This window comes from Aotus nancymaae, unplaced genomic scaffold, assembly GCF_030222135.1.
Source record: "Aotus nancymaae isolate 86718 unplaced genomic scaffold, 86718_ANA_hifiasm-v0.15.2.pri h1tg000014l, whole genome shotgun sequence".
Classification (NCBI taxonomy): domain Eukaryota; kingdom Metazoa; phylum Chordata; class Mammalia; order Primates; family Aotidae; genus Aotus; species Aotus nancymaae.
In genome coordinates, this window is record NW_026988425.1 from 61,929,456 (window position 1) to 61,945,406 (window position 15,951).

Here is a 15,951-nt window from a genome sequence, read left to right on the forward strand (position 1 = left end):
CTAAGACTTCTGAAGAGAAAAAAAGGGAAAATATCCAAAGAAAAATTCTGATTTGGAAATATCGTAAGTGGCTTTCTTCCCCCATTTCCCACCCTAATTCCTTGACATGCTATAACCACCATTAGAATATGTTTCCTACAAGTCAAAGATTCCATTTACCACCATTTCAATACCATAACACTTTATTCTTAGAGCATTTCACTCTCATTTCCAAAATTTCCCATAAAGTATCATGAAAACCTGGTCAGAATGCAATATCTGTTTCCATCTTGTTGTAACTTCCACTTGTTTGAATCTCTCTGTGATTCTATCAATAACTAAACATATATATCACTTGAGAATTAGAACTACAAATTTTGAGACTACACATTTTGAAAAGCAGTTGCATTTGCTTGTTCATGGAGAATGCTCCTTGGCTGGAGGCTTTTGGCTCTTTCTATCTGAAAATAAAAAGCATACTTGACTGAGAAATATTAACATTTACTGCAGAAATACAATTAGACAAATGGATTAATTGCAATATTAATTGCAACAGTTTAAGTCAAAATTGCCGTTTGAACCAGCACTATCAAATAAAATACAACGTGAGCCACACATACATGCAGTCTTGAATTTCTAGCAGTCACATTACAAAAGTAAAAAGAGTAAGATTAATTTTAACAATACACTTTACTTAATATATCTGCAACACTATCATTTCCTCATTCAATCAATAGACATGTGTATTAATAAGGTTTTTTTCACATAAAGTGTTTCGAATCTGACATGCATATTTCACCTGCAACCTATCTCAACTCGAATACTAAATTTCCATAAGACACACTTGATTTGTACTTAGATTTCATAAAATCCAAATTGTAAAGTTACACCTACCCACTTTGTTCCAAACATACTTAATATTTCCTCAGGTGCATTCACCAAACTTTAAGTGTTCAATGTTCTCCTGCAGGTACTGTGTTGGACAGAGCAGCTGCAAGCCTTTTAAAATCTTTCCTTTCACCCAAATGTTCTGATGCCGCAAATGAGCTTAGAGCAACCGAGCATTTCAGAAGATATATATGAACGTTTTGCAAATCACCTAAGCCTTTGAGATCTCACCTAGGAGCTCCAGTTAATGGAGATATCAAACTAGTTCAGCCGGGCTTCTAAAAATCTTTAGAGGAAGGCGTGAAGGTGATGCAATGGAGAAATAACGAAAAGCGAAAGCATTTGGCTAAGGCAGGCAGAAAGTGTCTGGTAGGTGTCCTGCAAATATATCTGTCAAAGTTTTAAAACACTGATTTTATTGTGAAATATTTTTATAATGTTAAAGGAGCCTTGAAGGTTAGTTTTAAATGTTGAGATAAGCTATTGTTGTTGTTTGACCTTTTTTCCAAATACACAATCTTAGAAAATTCAACAATTACCATGTGCTCCAGTGTAAACCTAGTTATCCTTAGAAGTTAAGAATTCTGGTCAGGCATGGTGGCTCACGCTTGTAATCCCAACACTTTGAGAGGCTGAGTGTATTATTCCGTTTTCACACTGCTGATAAAGACATACCAGAGACTGAGTAATTTACAAAGAAAAAGAGGTTTAATGGACTCACAGTTCCATATGTCTGGGGAGGCCTCACAATCCTGGCGGAAGGTACAAAGCATGTCTTACATGGTGGCAGGCAAGATAGAATTGAGAGCCAAGTGAAAGGAGAAAGCCCTTCTAGAAACATCAGCTCTCGTGAGACTTATTCACCACCACAAGAACGGTACGGGGGAAACTGCCCCATGATTCAATTACCTCCCACAGGGTCCCTCCTACAACATGTAGGAATTATGGGAGCTACAATTCAAGATGAGGTATGGACAGGAACACAGACAATCCATATCACCGAGGGAAGCGGATCACTTGAGGAGTTTGACACCAGTCTGGCCAACATGGCGAAACCCCGTCTCTACTAAAAATACAAAAATTAGCTGGGCATGGTGGTACACAACTGTCATCCCAGCTACTCAGGAACCTGAGGCAGGAGAATCACTTGAATCCAAAAGGCGGAGGTTGCTGTGAGCAGAGATTGCGACACTGCACTCTAGCCTGGGCGAAAGAGCAAGACTGTCAAAAAAAAAAAAAGAAAAGAAATAATTCTTTTTTTTTCTTTTTTTTATTATTCAGTCTCTGTAGAGACTGTCAAAAATTGACAAGGCCGACTATATTTCAAGTCGTCATGGCAGGGTATTGGGAAAAGTTTTCAATTAGCAATAATTGCGCCTCAGATAAACCTCATTGGCTACGATACTGCCACTGCGCAAAGCTGAGAAATAATTTTTATTAGTAAAGTAAATATGGTTCAAGGTTAAAGCTCTGCCTGCCCCCGCCTCTGGCCCAAACACATACACAGGGACCTGTGTGAATTCAGAGCGAAAAAGGCCAGCAGAAGAAGTGTTTGGACAATGTTGTATGCAGTGTCAAAGTTTAGCAGTCAGAAGGATTGTTTCTTTGCCATCAAATATTTTAAATTTCTGGCAGGAGTGGAGTGAGAGGTGGAGAAGCAAGGAGTCCTTCCCTGCTTCTCCTTTCTGCCCAGTAAACTCTTGGGGGATGAGCCTGGCAAACGCTCAGCCTGTGCCCTGTACCTGGACTGAGCATGAGCCAATGTGTGGGGTCCAGAATGGGAGAAAAGGCAGAGGAGGTGACGGGCGGGGCAAATCCAGGCTCCTTCCTGGCTAAAGCAACCTCCTGGCTCATCCTCTACCTCCTACGCCTTTTGCACTCAAGGTTCACTTCCTTTTAGTGACTATTTATTGAGCAGATCTCTTGTCTTCAGTCTTTTGACACATTTCAGGAAACACTGGCCTTTCACACCATCCACTTCTTGCAACATCTTAGACTAGTTCTCAGAGCATGATGTCTGCTGTCCTATCTCCCCCTCCTCTAACACACCACTTTCTAATTTTATTTCATCTTCAGCTCACATTGTGTTTAACACTTAGACAAAGAAAAACATTTCAGCTTTTTAACTGCAGTTATCAGGGTTTTGAACATAAGTCAGTTAAACTTAGTAGTCATTTATGGAACACCTGCCCCATGCTAGATGCTCTGATGTCAGATGTACCGTATAACACCCAGGTGAGGGGGAAAACAAACTAGAACAAGCTGATCTTTCTTCCATGTGCAAACTGGGTGATATAAATATTTAAGGCCAGATATTTCTAAAAGAAAAATTGGTAACAGAGTATATATAAATTTTTCTTTGTTCTCAAAAGTCATGCTGGTGATCTATTTGCATTCTGATCCTATTATATCCCAAGTGGATATTTTATAAAAACAAAGCCAAGAATAAATGGAAATCACAAAAAATCTTGCCAGCCCAGAGATCTGCCTCAGACCTCTGGCTATTCATCTTAGAGTGATGACTTGGGCCAAGGCTTCCTTTTGAGACATTTTATTAGATGTGTTCAGTAATTCATTTTTGCCCCATTAGAAGCATGGATCCTGAGATTTAATCTATCTTACTCATAGAGAATATCTGACCATTAAATACCTAAAAGTGATCTAGGTAGAAGAAAATAGGAACCATTGAAAATACAACATGAACATAATTTTACATTAAATCTGAGTTGGATTTGGGTGGGTAGGTTGGGAGGTAGGGAGTGACTGGTGCCAAAGGAAGAAAGTGAAAAAAGAAGAAAAAGAAAGGTTTCTAACCTCCTGGTTAGAAACGCAAACTCTGGAAGGGAGGGACACATATCCATCTAACCGGCTTCCGCCTGTGCCATCTCTATCACCCATTTCTAAATTCTCCTCTCCAAAATATTCACGCCTACTTCTGGTGTGAGACGTGTAAGAAGGTTATTTTTACCATCTTATTTTTACTCTGTGAGGAGGTTATTTTACCTTGTGTGACTGACACAACAGCTGTCAGTGCTCTGGAAGAGGCAGACGCCTTCAGTGACAACCTAAATGGCTACCTCTGGCCGTCTAATCCACGGTCCTTTCCTGACAAGGAAACATCATTAGTAGCTAATGAGGCAATCAGAGTAGGAGTTGAATGAAAGTAAGAACTGGAGACAGTTTAGAGGGGTGGAATTGCCTTGTAAGACTTAAAGATATGGACACAAAGGAAGACAATCTTTTACAGTGGAGAATAGAGACATGATTTGCTCCTGAGAGAAACATAGCTGAAGAGGAATTATAAATGATTGACTAGAGCACCATAATGGCATGAAGCAGCTCTGCCAGGCAGCATGGAAAGTAGGAAAGGGACCAAGCAGCATTATGAGGAAAAAATGGACTCCAAAATAGGTTCCAATATGGTTCTCAGAGTCTGATGTGGCTCCTTTCCTAGCTGTGTGATCCTGGAGAAATCATGTAGTCTCTCTGAAATTCACTCAGCTTCAGTATTTTCATCCACAATATAAGAATACTAGTTGGGATAATCTTTTAGCTCCCTTTCACTCTAAAATTATTATCTCTTACCTTTTATGATTCTAAAATCTTGAGAGGAAGAATTGGGAAAGTATTCACTAAAATCTAAAATTAAACAGCTTCAGTTTTCACCAGTGATCATTTGCACGGTACAGGAGGGCAAAAGGGAGGGTGTCTGCATTGAGTTAGTTTTGTTGATGCAATAAACAGTGTGGGAGCGAGGGGTGGATGGGTAGGATACACCTTCCTCCTACTATCTTTAAAAATAATAACAATACTACCTTAAATTTGTATTCCGTATTATTCATTTAAAAACTCTCGTGAATCCATCGCCTTCTTTGATATTTATAGCAATTAGGTGAAATAGGCAAGAAAGTTTTTTTGTTTTTGTTTTTGTTTCACCAGTGACAAATTCAGAGAGTTTAAATGAGTTTCTTAGAGTTGTAGAACTGGTTAATGATAAGTCTGGGACTAGAGTTTGGGTCTCTAGAACACTGGGGTTGGGTATTTGTTTTGGGTAACTTTTTGCACAGTCTTCCTGGCAGTATTGAGAAACAAGAGGAAGCTGTCTGGTTGTCACAATTCTAAATGATGTCAAAAGGAGGATGTAACTTCTCACACTGAACTGTACTTGTCTTTGGACAATTCATAACTATCTTTTTGTAAGAGCCTCCAAAATAGGGTGTAAACACCCTGGATGTACACAAGGTGATGCATTAAAGTGCAGAGAAAAAATACTAAGAAAAAAATGCTATTTACATTCATTTTGCATCTTTACTGATTTATTTTGTTGTGTTTTATATTACATAATATATTAGCGTAAAGTATCAGAATAGGCAGTATGTGAAGATAACTTATAAATGGGGTGTATGTTGTACTGATTTAATTCATGATCAAAACTATTTGAAGACTGTGCTTTAGAACACTGAGGGAAAGGCCTAAAGGATGAATCACACGGCTGTTAACAGGAATCTTCTCTTGCTCTTACCCTCTTAGATTACTTGGGGAAAATGGGAAAGGTTGTGGAAAAGACCAGGTTCAATCAGAATCTTGAAGAACATCCAGAGAAGTAGACGAGCAAATGGAATGGCTCTGACCAAATTGGGGCAGCTGGTCACATGCTTCCCACCAACACAAACGTCTCTTTGTTTTCTGCACACACACTGCAGTTCTTTGTCAATCATAATCAACGATTCTATTCAGCTGTTCTTGACACCACTTCTCTCCTGCCTTTCTAGTCTGCTGGGCAATAAATGTAAGGTAAAACTTCACGAGACCTTTAAAAGATAAGGTTGAAAGAGAAAAATACATCCTAATCAATAAACCTACCCAGAGGAAATAAGTGGGAGATTATTCAGAACTTACAACTTAGTTGACAACTAATTTTTAGTGTTTTCCAAAGATTGTTGTACTATATTGGGTAAGTTTACAAAATAGAAAAGGAATAATGGCGAGGAGAAAAATTATTACCTCTTGCCTATGGACTCCAGGAAATGCATCCAAGATTATAAAATTATTAACACAGAGACAAAGAAGGAGTGGTATGTAATATCAGATAAATAAGTACTCTTTCCACAATGGCAAGTAGAAAGTCGTATCTCTGGGTTAATATTAATATTTGGGACTTTTCAAGGAAAGAGAGAGCTGTAGAAGGGGTAAAATGTTTCCTTACACATTCAAATATCATAGAGCAAAAGGAACCAACCTAAGGATTTTGCTCACAGTATGCCTGTGTCATTTAACCACTTCCTTTGCTTGCAATTGTTGGCAGACATTAAAGCCACTGGATCACTATTATGATATTTCATAACAGCAGAGACCATAGGCGTCGTCTCATGTAATTCTGGTGTGCCTAACACAGTCCTGCCAGGAAGGCATCTGAAGGCTTCCAAGCATGAGCTTCTTGAATTTTGAGTGTGGTGCTGTGGAAAGTGCAAGATTTGAGGGTTGAAGGGAGGGTAAGGGCTTTGGTTTCTTGTTCCACTACTGTTCACTAAATTCCTTGGGTGGACTTCTTAATCTCACTTTATAGAGCAAATTCATTATAGAGAAAATTATGAGAAAGTTTCTTTCTCATCTGTAGCATGTATTTATTCATCAAACATTATTGTATTTCCTATGTTTCAACACAATATTAAATGCCAGAAATACTAGTGTTTAAAAAATACTTTTCCTCAGAGGGTGCACTGTCTGAATAAAGAGATAAGACACGTACAGTTATGGTTAACTTTCAGTGTAGAGCAATATATGAATGAAGACAAGTAAGTGATACCTTAGTAAATTCTATTACACGTCTTAAAGGAAAAGAAAAAGTTATCTTGTCATGTTAAAAAAAAAAAAAAACCCACAAAGCTATCATGGTTTCCTTCTGGCATCCTCTTCCACTTTGCTTTGTTTTGAAACCCATCTTTGCTGGATCCCATTGGTGTACAGATGAGAAGAATAGAAAAGAGCACACAGCATGAATGTCTCTTTTTGAAAAGTGTCTGTTCTTATCTTTCACCCAGTTTTTGATGGTTTTTTTTTCTCTTGTATATTTGTTTTAGTTCTTTGTAGATTCTGGATATTAGCCCTTTGTCAGATGGGTAGCTTGCAAAATTTTTCTCCCATTCTCTTGGTTGCCAGTTCACTCTAATGATTGTTTCTTTCACTGTGCAGAAGCTCTTAAGTTTAATTAGATCCCATTTGTCTATTTTGGCTTTTGTTGCCATTGCTTTTTGCGTTTTAGTCATGGAGTCCTTGCCTATGCCTATGTCCTGACTGATATTGCCTAGGTTGAAAATTGCTCATCATCATTGGTCATTAGAGAAATGCAAATCAAAACCACATTGAGGTATCATCTCATACCAGTTAGAAGGGCAATCATTAAAAAATCTGGAGATAACAGATGCTGGAAAGGATATGGAGAAATAGGAATGCTTTTATACTGTTGGTGGGAGTGTAAATTAGTTCAACCACTGTGGAAAACTGTGGCAATTCCTCAAGGATCTAGAAATAGAAATACCAATTGCCAAACAGAAAATCCCTGAATCTGCCTATGACTTGCAAGCCCCCATCCCCTTCTGCTTCGAGTTGTCCCACCTCTCCAGATCAAAACAATATATACCTCACATGTATTGATGTATGTCTTATGTTCCCCTAAAATGTATAAAATCAAGCTGTAATCCAACCACCTTGGGCACATGTTCTCAAGACCTCTTGAGACTGTGTCTTGGGCCATGTTCACTCATATTTGGCTCAGAATAAACCTCTGTAAATATTTCATGGAGTTTGACTCTTCATTGACAGTGGAAAGTTAATATACACATTTTTTGCTTGATAGGAAAATAATGTTTTGGGTATTTTTTCTGTTTTTAAGCAATATCTAAATATAATTTTAAAAATCAAATGGTAAACTAGATTACAGATTGAAAAGTGAATCTCTCTTCTACTCTAGGCAGCTAGTTCCTCTCCTTATAGGTCATATTTCCATACCTTGCTTTTCCACTTTAATATATTTAGAGGGTTTCGCCACATCAACGAATATAAATCAACCTTCTTCTTTTTAATAGCTGTATTCTGTTTTACAAGTGTACTGTAATTTATTTCAACGGTCTCTTATTTATAACATTTTAAGATTCTTATAAATTAGATATAAGAAACCTTTTATTTCTAGACTTTTGCTACTACAAACCACAATGCAATGAATATCCTTGTAGATATAATTTTGCTCATATATGCATCTTTATTGAGAAGTGCTGAGCTGAATTGCCCTTTGTTGAGATTGTATTGAAATAAATCTTTTAAAACAAATACATCATTTTCCTAAACTGTGAACACTGAAAATTTAGCACTAATGCCTATAAATCTACAAACAATTCTATATCCACTTTCTGCAAGTTTGTAACAACCATATTTGTGCATGTGGGACTCCAGTCTGCATACGGATTTTTAGGTAGCATTTAAAACATTTTGAAAAGATAATTTATAGTATTTTCTGAACAACTTATTTTATTACAAAAATAAAATCTTGGTCAAATATACACAATTTGATTGTATCTTTTTGGGAAATGATCAGAATTGGGATTAACCTTCTGAATATATTTGCCCCATAGTTTTGATGGTTGGCCAGTCTCTGGCCTCCTAATCCATTCTTACGTTTATATATTTTAGAACTTCCAATATTTTCTTCAGATTACTGGAGTTACTTGACAAAAAATGTTTTCCCCTTTTGAGGAGGCTCAGAATGACTGTATTGCATATAATCCTCTTTTGAGGACCCATTCCTGGAAGAAACCAGGCCATCCTGGTCTCAGCATTTGCATGGAAGGTGAGCACTGACTTCAAGCCTGAATGAGGTGCACCAGTGCCCTGAGAAGACTCCTGAATCTGAATCAGCACCTGTGTGACAGCACTGCCTCAACCTGGTCCTTACTTAGGAAGCCTGAATGCAAGACTCTCAAGAAGAGAGTCAGCAGGAGTGGCAAGATCTCTGGCAACAAAGAGGGTGAACAAGTCACTGAGCATTGGAGGAGGAACCAACATATGCCTTCTGCTGAGGAGAGTTCAGGTCACGGGGTTGGTGCTATGGCATCGTATGAACAACTCTCTGGTCCTTGTGGCCTGGCTGAGCAGCTCATAGGGTAGTCTTCTATTCTCCCTTAATATGCTCAATAGGTAAATTAACTTAAGCATAACTGTGTTCTTGCAACCTGAAGGGAGCTGGCTCAGTACCCTTAGCAAACAGGAAAACATTTAATCATTCAACAGAGAGCAATTAAGTTCCTGGACATGCAAGGTGTTGGAGACCCATAAATGAATAATTCCTGTGTCATATACTAACTGCCCAAGAAGAGTCCAATGACATGATGAGAGTCCATGTCTAACTAGATCTCCTTCAGGGAAGTATTCACTTTGGTACTTGCAAATGTTTTTAATGCTTATAATATATTTACAAATTTTCTATTTCTAAGTTCCGCCTATTGCAAATTATATAAAACAAGTAGGTAAAATGGCAGACAATGTCCCTAATCTCATGGAACTCACAATCTTATGAAAATGGGAATAATTTTTTAAAATTTAAGAAAAATAGCAATAGTGAATTAGAAGGTGGTAATGAGACAGTAACTGGGTGGCTCCCTGGGATTAGGGAATCAGGTAAATCTCTATGAAGAGGTAACAACTAAACTGAGACCCAAATGACAAGAGGGATCCATTTGAGAATTAAGGGAAGTGTATTCTAGAGCGAGAGACCAGATGTCAGAAAAGCCCTAAGGTGGGAATGTTTATGGTGAAGAAACAGACAGTGAGGTAAAGGGGAAGCTCTTAGGAGGTTGAAAGACAGGCTGGGACTGATCCTATAAAGCTTTGCACACACCAGTAGGGATATTCTACTTGGTGAGAAGCTTTCTGACATTTATAAGCAGAGACTGATGTGGTATGATTTATGTTTTCAAAAGCTCATTCCTCATTCAAAAGTGCCTGGAGACCTGGGGAGACGGTCATGGGGAAAGCAGTAGATCAGTTATAAAGCTACCACAGTAGTCCAGGTGCAAAATAATGGTGTCTTAGGTGAAGGTGGCTGCAGCGTGGGCAGAGAAACATTTGGGATCTAGGATATCTTTGGTAGAGAGAATCTTTAGGACTTGCTGGACTGACTGATGGGAGATGAATTGTAAATTTTCTGAAAGGATCAAAGGATCACACTAGTCTAATTTTTCCTGGACACTTTAAACCAAAGAATGTCAGTTTCTTTTTCATTGAATCACTAAGTCTCATTGAGAAACAGGTGTAAACACACTGTATCCATTGTTAAGCAGGATTCTCCTAATCTTGGCTTTGTGAAGCAGCAAGGAAAGATTAGAATATGTACAATGCATTTTAGATTAGAAAGCACTTTATCTTATCATGTGCCAGGTATCTGAATATATTTATTTCATGTGTCTTATATCTCATTGAGTCTAAAATGGTAGATGTGAGAGCAGTAAGGGCAGAGAGTTAATTCCTATAAGTCTAGGAGAAATTTAGGGGCATTTCCAAAGCTAAGATATGAGTTCTTATAACAGCCTCTACTTCACCACTTTGTGCTATACTGGCTTGTCTGTGCCCTCTCGTCCTGTGTCCTGTGAGAACTACCTGAAGACAAAGCTCAGGTGCGTTTTATTCACCATGAGTATATGTATGTGGTGTTGCTAAATGAGTGAGGGAGTGAATGAACAAGTGAATGAATCCTGAGTACGGGGTCCTTGGTCAGTTCTTTCCTTTGAACAATACAAGTTCTCTAACCTCAACTCTTCTTCGTTTTGAGATTGGCCTTTGGCCCCAAATAACTTTTCAGCTATTGGCTCCAGATCTTTGTTTCTGCATGTTCATTCTTAGTCTGAGACTCCCCTTAATTACTGCACTTTTTCCTGCTTCCCTCATGGTGATGTCCATATAGGAAAGACATCCCACACAGGATGTTTGTGAAAAATCCTACAGTAAGATAGGAAACTTTTGTTCTCAGGAACTTTTCAGGTTAGACACTCTAAATACTATCATTATTAATACATTGGGATGGGGGATGTACCACACTATTTGTGATGCTGTGCAAGACTCTACAAAGTTTCCTTTCAGCTTCAGAGTTGATCTGAAGCCATTAGTTCTGTCTATTTGGGGACCCAAATATCATATTTAAATATGCTTCCTGCAGAGCAATTCAGCAATTCAGAGAAGAGTACAATGTATCAGCTGAGTACCAAACATTGACTATTTCTATAATGAAAAAGTACAGAGAGTTCCATTTATGTTTATCCTTTTATTGAAAATTGCCACAACCTGGTCAAAAAAAAATTCTCTCTGTGTGGCAGGATATCTGCCAGTGAATGAGTCTGTTGAAAGCACCACGCCAAATTCAGCATTAAGGGCCAAGCCTGACCACTGCTGAGTAGCGTGAAGAGGCTGACAGCGGCGTGGCCACTACCCAGGATGGAGAGAAAGGAACCGTGAGGTGTTAATGGAAAAATCCAACTTCCTTTTCTTCCAAAGACAATGAGTGAAACCAAAGTGGAGCTTTCCCTGTGAGTTTTAAAAGATAATTTTCGTTTTTTTCAGAATGGAAATATTTACCAGGTTTTAGTATCTTTGTGTCTTTTTATATTCCTTTCTGTACAATAAATGCCTTTCAAAAAGCTTATGTTTGATTAGCAATAATTTCTTGTTTTCTTTTGTTTGTTTTATGTGAGGGGGTTAGCAGTCATCATATACTGCACTGCACCCTCCTGGTGGTTTGGGTCTGTGTCTTATGACCTGGGAGGCCAGGCATAGGGACTGAAACTTAGTAAGTACTCAGTCAGTTACAGTAGAATGTCTTAGAATGATGGCACAACATCACCTCCAACAGAGCCCTGTGACCTAGTGCCAAAAAATACAATGAAGAGCAGGATTTGATTACAATTAAATTTCCCTTTTGAAGCCAAGGCCTTGTATTTGCACAACTCTTGGATGATTCTAAAGTTCTTCAATTCCAAAGAAGTCTTCATTTCCTAACATGTTAGATAGTAGAAATTCAGCATTGCCTGTCATTCTAATAATTATTATAAACTTTTCTGCACTAAATAGCTGGAGTGAGGAAAATCCCTGGTTTTTCACCTCTGGACCATGATCCCCTTTAAATTGTACTTTTTATTTAAAAATATTGGCTTCAAAAAATCTGCTCTGATACTTAATGTAGCTTTACAATGATAACATTTAAACATATTGCCTGGCTTTGTGAATTCAATTAAGGACTCCTGGTGCATTGCTGCCTTTGTTAAAAACAAACAAACAAACAAAAATACCTGATAAGCCCTTTTTTTTCTGTAAGATTCTATTTACCTATTATTGAGACCACAGAAAACCAAGAGCTAGATAGGCTCCCCTAGATACCATGATTCATTAGTTGCTAAGCACAGAGTTACTCTATGTAATTTGGTTGACTTTTCATTTGGTTTTCTTTGTAAATGACTTTACTACTATTAAACAATTTCTTCAAGCCATTTTTCTTCCCTTTAAAAACATGAGTTCAATGATTCACCCTGTGTAAGATACAAGTTGCAGATGCCCTTCATTTTTCATAAAATACATATTTCTTTTATTTGGGGGGTGAAGCACCCTTAAAAGCTTTGCAAGCTTTTTTATTTTCCTGAAGAGTGAGACACTTCATGAAGTGAAGATACTTGCAAACACAGATCTCAACAGGAGAGAATCACTCATCAACCTGTGAAATAGACAATCGGTACTGAGAAATGGGGCTGTTACTATAACATATGCCAGGAAATGTAGAAGCAGCTTTGGAACTGGGTAATGGTAGAGGATGAAAGTTTGGAGAATCAAGCTAGAAAGTCTGTATTCCAGTGAAGCATTAAGGGTGTTTCTTGGTGAGGGTTCAGATGAAAAGGAGAATTATATGGAAATTTGAATTTTCTTAGAGATTACTTAAGTAATTGTGACCAAAATGTTGGTAAAAATATGGGCAATAAAGACCATTCTGATGAAGCCTCAGTCAGAAAAATAAGAAACAAGGTATTGGAAACTGGAGTGAAGGTCATCCTTGTTATTAAGTAGCAAAAACCTTGGCTAATTGTGTGCATGTTTGAAGACCTTATAAAATGTAGAACTTGAGAGCAATGAACTAGGATATCTGGCAAAATAAATACCTAAGCAGCAAACCATTCAGCCCACAACATGGCTACTTTTAAACACATACAGTCAGTCATCTGTGAGAGGAAAAGAATGACTTAGAGATGGAATTTATAATTAAAAGAGAAGCAGAATGGAAAGATTTGAAACATTCACAGCCTGGCCATGTAAAGAGTGAAAACACACCTTTAGGAGAGCAAACTGAGAGTGTAGCCAAGTAACTATTTTCTAAAGAGATTACCGTGGATGGAAGGGAGCCAGGCGCTATTAACCAAGTCAATGAGAGAAAGACCCTGAAGGCATTTCAGAGATCTTAGAGGCTGCCCTCCTATCACATATCCAGAGCTCTTGTGGTTTCAGGGGACAGGCCCAGGGCACCCTTCACGGGCTCTCTCCTCAGAGCTTACTCAGGTCTTTGCTCCTCCATGAATTCCAGTGCGGTTCCCCTTGACTGTCCTAGCCAGGGCTCAAGCAGGCCCAAGTATGGTATAGGCCACTCTGGAGCATACAAGCAGTAATCCTTGATGGCATCCACGTGGTGTTCAGTCTGTAGGACTGCAGAATGCAAGAGCTTTGGGGCATGGCTACCTAGATTTCAAAGAATGTTATGAATAGTCTGGGGGCCCCAGACAGAAACCTACTGCAAGAGTGTACTCACCACAGAGAGTTCCCACTAGGGTGATGCCTAGTGGAGCTATAGGATTGGGATGGCCACTGAGACAAAGAATTGTAGAGCTGTCAATGGCAATGTTAGCATAGGAGAGCTGCAAGCATGAGACTCCACACCTGAAAGCCCAGTGGCTGAGTCCAGCAAAGGCATGGGGGTGGGGCTACCTGAGGCCTTGGGGGCTCAATTCTCACCCCAATGTATTCAGGAAGTGGGGCATGGAGTCAAAGGAGATTATTCTTTAGCTTTAACACTTAATATTGTTTTCCCTGTTGGGATTTGATCTTACTTGAGACCAGTTACCCCTTTCTTCTTGCCTATTTCTTCCTTTTGGAATGGGAATGTCTATCCTATGCCTGGCCTGTCCCATCACTGTAGTTTGGAAGTAGATAACTTGTTTTGATTTCACAGGCTCACAGCTGGAGAAAATTTGCCTCTAGATGAATCATGGCTCTAGAACTATGAGCCAAATAAATTTCTTTTCTTTATAAATTACCCAGTCTATGGCATTCTGTTATAGCAGCAGAAAATAGACAGAGACAGTCATTAAAAATCCATTTCATTTCCCTAAATCTTGGGGTGTTATTCAATGTCCAACTCTTATTTACCCATAATGACATCAGTGTCTTTGAAAAATTATATTAGATTAGACGATAAGTTACCAGCTCTTCTAAATGGTTGGTTAGAAACTGTTGATCAGCAGTTAGGGTTGCACACTGGACATGTACCAGCCTGCTCACTTTAGCAGGTACACTTGCTTTCTCTTCATGCCACCCTCCTCAGCTCAACCCCCTTCAGGCTCTCAGGTTCATTGAAAACAAGAATGTGTTTGAGGTGTTTCACCAGAGAATCACTTATTCCCAACATCCTAGGAGATTACCCACTTCAGCCAATCCCTTTTGAGCTTCTCTTTTTCTTTTTTCTTTTCCTCTTTGCAAGGAATGCCTAATTATGTGTAATTGTTATAGGATGTATGTAGATTTCCTGAGAGTGTTTCATGTTTTGAATGGCGAAGAACATTCATGGGGATGATATGTTTTAAAAACCAAGGAAACCTGAAAGATCTGGGAGAAGCCACTTAAGCTGGATCCCAATTTGAGAAACTTGAAAATAAGAAAAGAGGGTTATTGGCCGGGTGCGGTGGTTCAAGCCTGTAATCCCAGCACTTTGGGAGGCCAAGGCGGGTGGATCACGAGATCAAGAGATCGAGACCAACCTGGCCAACACAGTGAAACCCCGTCTCTACTAAAAATACAAAAAAATTAGCTGGGTCTGGTGGTGTGCGCCTGTAGTCCCAGCTACCCAGGAGGCTGAGGAGGAGAATTGCTTGAACCCAGGAGGCGGAGGTTGCAGTGAGCCAAGATTGTGCCACTGCACTCCAGTCTGGGCACCTGGCGACAAAACGAGACTCTGTCTCAAAAAAAAAAAAAGAGGATTATTTGCCTATAGCAAGTGGAGGATTGAATTTTCTCAAGGAAAGGATTTGTATGCAATTTCCTTGTGGAAAAATGATAGGAGATGTAGATGCTTTTAAAATGCCTTCTGCTTTCCACTTAGGTCTAGTTTTTTTTCTTTAAGCCTGGACACACAATCTTAAGATTATTTTTATGACTAAATTAATAGCTATTTAAAAACTTTAAGTTGACTCATTTCAGATATTATTTACTCTAATTTGGTCCACTTACATGTGGTAAGTCATTATTTCATTGTGCTTTTTAGTTTTGTTGTTGGTTTCTTTTTGTTTGAAGATGTTTTTTAATGAAGAAATTTTAAATCAAAGACTTTAGCCTCTTTTCAAAAGAACAGTATAAATGATTACTCTCTTTGCTAGGATGCATATAGTGGTATGAGTTTAAATTTTAGATTCTCTATCGATGTCAAAGTTTGAGAACACTTTTTCTATCTGGGCACCATGATAGTATGGCACTCCATCTGTGATTTACTCTACCCAGAGAGGAATGAAGTGTAGTTAACAAGGATCAAACTAATGGAAAACAGGATTTTGGTGTTGCTGGAACATGTAGAAAAAGGTGGAGTCTAAGAAAATATTTCTCCAGCCAAGACAGTATTGAAGAAACTCATTATTTTCCATCTGCTTGTTCCTTGTTCCCAGTGTGAAGTGAAAGCAAAGTTTTAAAATCTTTTCTCCTCTGCAAGAAAATATAATTCAGAAAATCCCTATCTCAAAAATGAAGCAATTAAGAACTGTCTGGCTGTGAGGATCTGGCCTCAGCTTGACTTAAAGC

At 38.6% G+C, this 15,951-nt stretch overlaps 1 non-coding gene across 1 annotated transcript; it reads right to left on the bottom strand.

The window, feature by feature from the left end:
• Nucleotides 1–2,148: 2,148 nt before the first annotated feature.
• Nucleotides 2,149–2,289, bottom strand: LOC135275083 (U4 spliceosomal RNA). The gene has a single exon (XR_010342792.1). It is a non-coding gene; the product is annotated as a U4 spliceosomal RNA (small nuclear RNA).
• Between the last annotated feature and the right edge of the window lie 13,662 nt (nt 2,290–15,951).